This window comes from Cenococcum geophilum (assembly GCF_001692895.1).
Source record: "Cenococcum geophilum 1.58 unplaced genomic scaffold K441scaffold_2, whole genome shotgun sequence".
Taxonomy (NCBI): domain Eukaryota; kingdom Fungi; phylum Ascomycota; class Dothideomycetes; order Gloniales; family Gloniaceae; genus Cenococcum; species Cenococcum geophilum.
In genome coordinates this window covers 5,157,126-5,164,019 of record NW_027137560.1, presented here as the reverse complement: position 1 = coordinate 5,164,019, position 6,894 = coordinate 5,157,126, and positions in this window count along the sequence as shown.

The following is a 6,894-nucleotide window of genomic DNA, read 5'->3' as shown; positions in this document are numbered from 1 at the left end:
AAAGGTATTTAGATAGCAAAGATATGCCTATATACTTAATGCGAGAAATCGTTATACCAGCTATTAGGAGCCTAGTACGCAAATTATTATATATAAGCCACTAAATACAACCTTATCCTACTGTCGCGGTATTCTAAAGCAGTTTCGCTAGTGGATAAAAGGTAGACAAAGAGGTAGTATAAGTTAAGAAGCGCTTCCCTCTCAAACTTTAGTTTCTAGAGCTACCCTCCTATAATATGCACGTCTTTAGTTAGCCGCTAAAAAACAAAAATGCTAAAAGCGATAGAGGTAAAAAGGGATAAAATGGGTATAAAAGAGGTATTACTATACTATACTAATAGATCTCTATTTTTATAGTTAAACTTAAAATCGCCTAAACCCTAGGTATGGCCGCGTGATCTTATAATACGGACTATAAAAGATCTTAGATTCCCTACCAAAATGGGCGTATTAGATATTGTACTTATTGGTCTTATCCTACTATTCCCTTTTACCGTTACTAAGTAAATAAGGGAAGAATTGCTTAATAAAAGGGTTATAAAGGCCTGTCTTATTAAAGGTTAAATTACTTAAAAAGAAATAATAGGCGCGGTTCTAAGGCAATCTCTAAGACTTATTCCAGATGGGAGGTTTATACTAATATTAAGATTATAATTATATAAAATACACTAGCGACGCCTAGAAGGATGGGAGGGTAAAATGATGTATTTCTGCCTAGGTCGGGATCGAGCTAAAGCTGGGGATAGATACCGATATCTCTTATATATATATAACCGGACTAAATATTCCTAAACTATAGTATAAAAAAAATTATACGTTTATATGTATTATTATGTTAAGCGATAAGAAAATAAAGGGAGGGAAGATATTTCTAAGGGGTCCGTCCGGAGATATTGTAGAAATACCTCCCTTATAAATAGTAAGACTCCTAATATCCTTAACGTAAAACTTATGCTTAGCGTTATATACTAGGGCTAGGGCATTATATTCTAAAGATCGCTTATTTAGTATAAGGTAATGCCTTTCTAAGGCTAGTAAGAGCGAATTATTGTGATAACTGCGTTTTGACCTCGCTCGCACTATCTACTTAACGAAATGGTTCTCTTACCTAGAACTATCTTAGATATAAAGAGATATCGTTTAGAGGTCGGTTAACACCAATTGAAGATAATTTCTAAGATGCTAGAAGAGCTATATAAAGAAAATATAGAAGAGCTCTTAGAGCTTATTCGGTGTACTCGCACTAATATAACTAATAAGGACTTCTTAAACGTATCTAAATTAATTAGTGCGGTAAAAGGCGGTCTTAAGGAAGAACTAGACCTTTTTTAAAATAAATATAATCCACTACGGACTCTAACTTTCTTTGCTATAATAGAATAGATTCTTAAGCTTATAAGGGAAATGCCAGACTATATAGGTATTTAAAAACCACGTATCGCTAAAGTGGAAGAAATTGACCGGATTACTATGGTGATAATGTTAGGTTTTAGACTATCTCTAGTTAACTAGTACTAAAGACCATAGTATGAAAAATACTTAGGAGATACCTTCGTTAACTACAAGCTTTAGCTTATTAGATTACTCCAAAACCCTAAAAATAGGGTCATCGTTTTAAAGGATTCGTATCATCTAAATAAGTCTAGCTGGATTCCCGCCACCTTCCCTAAAAACCTTTTATAAGAAAAGCGTGGAAACAAGGTCATTATTAGTGTGATTATTAGCATAGGCTTTCAGCCGAAGGAGGTGCCTAAGGATAATGGTTTATATTTACGATTATATAATATAAACCGCGCTAATACTAAATTTAGGCTGTCTAGAGTATCTTAGTAACACTCTTTATATATAAGGCTAAGACAAGAACCTAAGCGCGGTAGAGTCGTATAATAAGTAGATAGAGCCCTAAAAATTTAGGTATAAAGCCTAAAGCGTAAATATTAAACCCTTACTAACAATATTAGGCGCTCTAAGGAATGCGAGGTAAAACTTAATACCTTTACTATATACCCAGCGTACTAGGGTCTAAGGTATGGAAAATTGCTAGCGATGAAATTTATATCTAAGGCAAATTCTATAGAAGATGTAAAAAAGGGGATATATATAACCGCAACGCCGTCAAGCGAAAATATTTTAAAAAATATTAGTTTTGTATTTAAGCATCACTAGGTAGATACTAGGGATAAACCCTTATTTACTCTTAGTTCTGGCGTATACGCGCCTAAGAAGGGCGGGAGGTTATAAGAAATACTATTTACTTAGATGTTTATTAACTTATAGCTACGAGGCGCGTATAAGCTATATACTGTGTATGTAATCCTAAAAACCCCTTCTACTCCCTTATACTAAAACGCCCCCTTTCCTTAAGAATTCGTCTCCTAGTTTCTTGTAACCTACTAATATATCCTATTATTCTATTAATTGGTCTCCCTATCTACCTTATACCTTATATTAATAAATATTATTTAAAGTAATATTATATAATACTATATACTATATATTAACGAGATAATTTAGAATAAGAGCTCTATCTTTTAAAATAAGGCTTTAAAGCCTCTAATAAAACTCTAAAACGCGTTACCCTTTTATATACGCCTACTGCTATCTAATATCGGCTCGCTAAATCTAAGTAAGATAGAGTTTTAACTCTAATAAATATAGTAGGGATAAATGCAGATATAAGACGCAGCGGTTAGATTAAGATATAGAGAAAGAAAGCGGTAAATAAGCACGGCATAAAGTGAAATGGGGCGAATACTTATAGCAACCTAGTAGTTTGTAGGCGATATACTATTCTAAAATCTTACCAGGCACTTTAACGCCACCTGTAACCTATTATCTATCCCTTCCCCTTTAGAACTGGCATTGTTAGATCTATTAGATGGACTATAAATATTGTATTTATTTCCTTAACTAAATTCTTTTAGGTGCCTTATAATAGATAAAGCCCCATCTTTATAACCAGGTCATGTGGTTAACTCCGCTTAATATTAAGGGATCAGCTAAGATATTACCTAGATACCCTCTTACATTAGGGCACTATATTTTAATTTATACTTACTAGGCTATAAGCTAAGCCTTACTTTAGGTATCGTTAGTAAATATCTTTATTAGCAACATAATGCCTATTAACTAGCTTCAGCAAAAAAGTATATAAAACCCCCTTATATAATTATAGCGCGTTAGTAGACTTAATCCAAATAAAAAGTGAATTAGATGGCGATGCAGGACTATATTAACTATATTAGTGGGGCATAGCACGCGGCTGTAATGGAGAAGTGAAGATCAGATGGCTTAACACCAAACTTATAGAACAAAAGGACTGCTATAAATAGGTGCGTTATTAGTAAGGGAATTTCCGGTTAACCCGCTTAGTTAACTAATTTACTAAAGCTAAAAGCGTATACATTATATAGCCAGACACTAAATGGGACGTGCTAATACTTTGGCATTGCATACGCCTAAAAACCCATAGCTATATAATCAACACGCGCGTTTAATAACAAGGCCCAATTAGTTATTTTTAGAGCCCCTTAAAATCCCCAATCTTGCGTCGCGACTATTCTATATATAGCCACTACCGGTATATAGAATTTGTTAATAAAGGCCCTTAGTTACCGTTAGGGCTATATATATATATTATATACTTCTCTATTAACTAATCACTTAAAGTAATTTAAGGATTGTAAATGTTAAAACAATGTTTGTTAAATTTAATAACACCATTCTAATTATAAATATTAACCCTAAACCTAGGCCATCACTTCTTAAACGCATTCTCTCTTATCTACTCTCTTATCTATATAATAACGGGGATAGCCGCTATTAAAAGATACGGTTTAATAGAAGTAGGTAGTTTTAGGCTAAGCTATCTATACCTACTGCTAATTAACGTTTAGTTAATAACTACGTTAATAGCATTCCAAAGGCAGCAGCAACTATATCTTTAGAGCCGCAGTTTATAATCTTTTAGCAGTTCGCACCAGAATTAATATAAGTCCTTTTATATTACTAGTATAAGGTTAGTAAGGCGAAAAAAGCACTAAATGATTATAATGGGGAGTATATAGGCGATGTTATATCCTTTTATAACGAGGAACGAAATAAACTCTTAACTACCTTAAATAGTGCGCTTCAGGACTACGGTAAATTAACCTAAATATAAACTTATGGCTGTAAACGGTAGCTAATATATTTAGGTACGAGGGTGGCTCTTACCTAACAAATACTTAGCATCCCTAGGCCCAATAGTCGAGATATACACAGCTTTTTCAATCTCTTTTATAACGACAAAGAGGTTATAGAAGCGTTTTTTTAAATATTATACGGCTCCTATGTCTAACCTATTTACACTCAATACTCGGCAGGATTTATAGCTTTACGCGCTATTAGGTCATTTGGCCTACCAATCTCCGTTTTTAAAGGTATTCTCACCGCATCCTTAAGCCTAAATATACTAATTAAAGTAGTGTATCTTGTTAACGGCGGAACAGATAATAAGGTCTAATAATATAATTATTAATCTAATAGACAATACTAGGATTATTTATTTAATCCGAATTATACGCTATTTATTCTTAGTTATCTTTCTATAGTTACTATATTTTACCACACTTTCTAGTGCCATTGTTCCTTTTGCCACTATATTACTCATTATTGGAGATATATCATTCCACTAAGCATTCGTTCCTATTGCAGCGTATATCTTAAGCCCTATTTTTCTCCTTTATAAACACTAAGGTAGCATACTAACCGGAAATCTTATATAGGTTTTGCATTATATATAAGGTTATAGCTAAGAGCGGCAGTAGCCTAGTTATAATAGTTTAGACCTACCCCTATAACTAGAGCGATAAAGTACTATTAGGATAGATGGAAACAGTAACTGGGGAAAGTTTTCTACAAGGGCCCTAGATCTAATTTAAATTCGTTATTCTTAATTTAATACAGTCCCTTTATTTTTTTCTTTATAGAAAAGGAATATACTACTATTTGTTTCGCTGCAAGCTGCCCTTAGGCTATCCACATCTTTCTTATAAAAATTTTATCCTATTAAAAATAAATAAATCGGGTTGAAAACTTTCCTGCTAGAATTATATCTATTTAACCCTAAAAACCCTTATCGCCTTATTTGTAGCAGGCTTTAAAGCTTAGCTAGTTAGGCCATAATAAAGGCATACACCCGTTAATCCAGTGGCGGGCCTTATAGTTATTGTAGAGGATATTTGTCGCTCCGAAGCCAAGGGGCTTTACGGCGCGAGATATAGCAAGGCATCCGGCGAGGCCCTATAGCATTAGCGTCGGATTTATAGCGTCCGTAATAGGCCGTAAGGACTAACCGGCAGCTACGGGTTAGCCGTTATTAACTATAATGTTAGCGGGCATAGAATAGTAGCGGGCGAGGCGTAAGCGCTAGGTAGGTAGTAGGGGTAGCAGTAGGATATTATCTTTCCCTCCCTTTACAGATAAGAGCTAAGGGGACATTAGAAAGTAAGAAATAGTTATATTAATAAATTACTTATCTAATGTCTACTTACTAAAGTAAATTAAAGCCTAAGTTCTACGATTCTATAAGATAATAGCTGCTTCGATTGCTACTATTTGCTAGGGTTTACTATTTCTCCACCTAGCAACCTCTAATAATGTCTAGCGAGACTTATAGTAACCTATTATTTTATATTAAGCTGTTTATATCGCTAGAGGAATATTTTATACCTAATCCTCTTTAATATGTTTCTTAAACACTAACTTAATTATATTTTTAAAGATAGACTCTATTATATTAACTCTTAGCTATAAAACTCCATTCCGTTTTTACGGGTGTACTTTATTAGCTAAATTTAAAATGGCCTATAGGGATATACGTACTTCTAATTCTATAAGCTTCTCCTACTTACCCTCTAGTACCTTTACCCTTTACTCTAAGGCTACCCTTTCCTCCTATAGTTACCATCCTATTAGATAAGTAGAATACTTCTAAGAGGTATATATACCTTTTTAAGCGCTAACGTATCCTCTAGGCCCTCTATAAATAGAGTAGAGGTATATAAATCTGGATATTAAGTGTCGGAGGTTTAGCTAGATGCTATACCATTTCTATTAACAAAGCAGTATAAGAAGCTATGTATATTAACTTCTCTAGCATCGGCGGTATACGTAGGCACATTACCCTCTGTAGGCGATTTTTGGAAAGCCATTCCGTAAATTAAAACGTTAGTAGAACTAATAATAGTTAGTTAAGTATAGAGCGTGCCTTATATATTTGGTAGCTACTCCTTAAGTAATTAACAGTTTAATAAAAGCTTAAAAATAGATTACCAGAGGACAGCGGTTTAGAGTTTTTAGCGTATTTAATAGAGAAATTTTTTTTAAAGAATAAACGTCGTTTAATAGAGAATTTATATAGCTTACCCGCAAAAATTATAAAAGTAGTCTAGAAATTCTAAGAGAAAAGTTAAGTTTCCAGGCCCCCTACTCCACAAGCTGTGCCATAATTAACGCTTACGCTTAGTTGTGGGTTAGTAAAGGTGAGATTATACTTCGGATTTCTTATCATTATAGGCTCTTCGGCTTTTTGCTCTATAAAAGCTGTGCCGCAGTATACGCGTTACTTTTGTTATACGCTAGGCCTTCTACTAAACAAGTTATAAATAAAGGATTAGTAGGGATAAAGCAGGGGACGCATATTCTATTTATACTTACTTATATAAAAGCGGAGTTATATAATAGTTATAATCTATATAAGTAATAGTTTATACAAGTTAATGCGATTATTACTCTTATTCCCCTTGGCAAACTAGATAAATAAAGAAATTAAATACGCTTCATTTATCTAATTTCTTTAGGGAATTTAATAAGAAGCAAGACGCGGCAAAAATAGGACTAGGTAATAGTAGT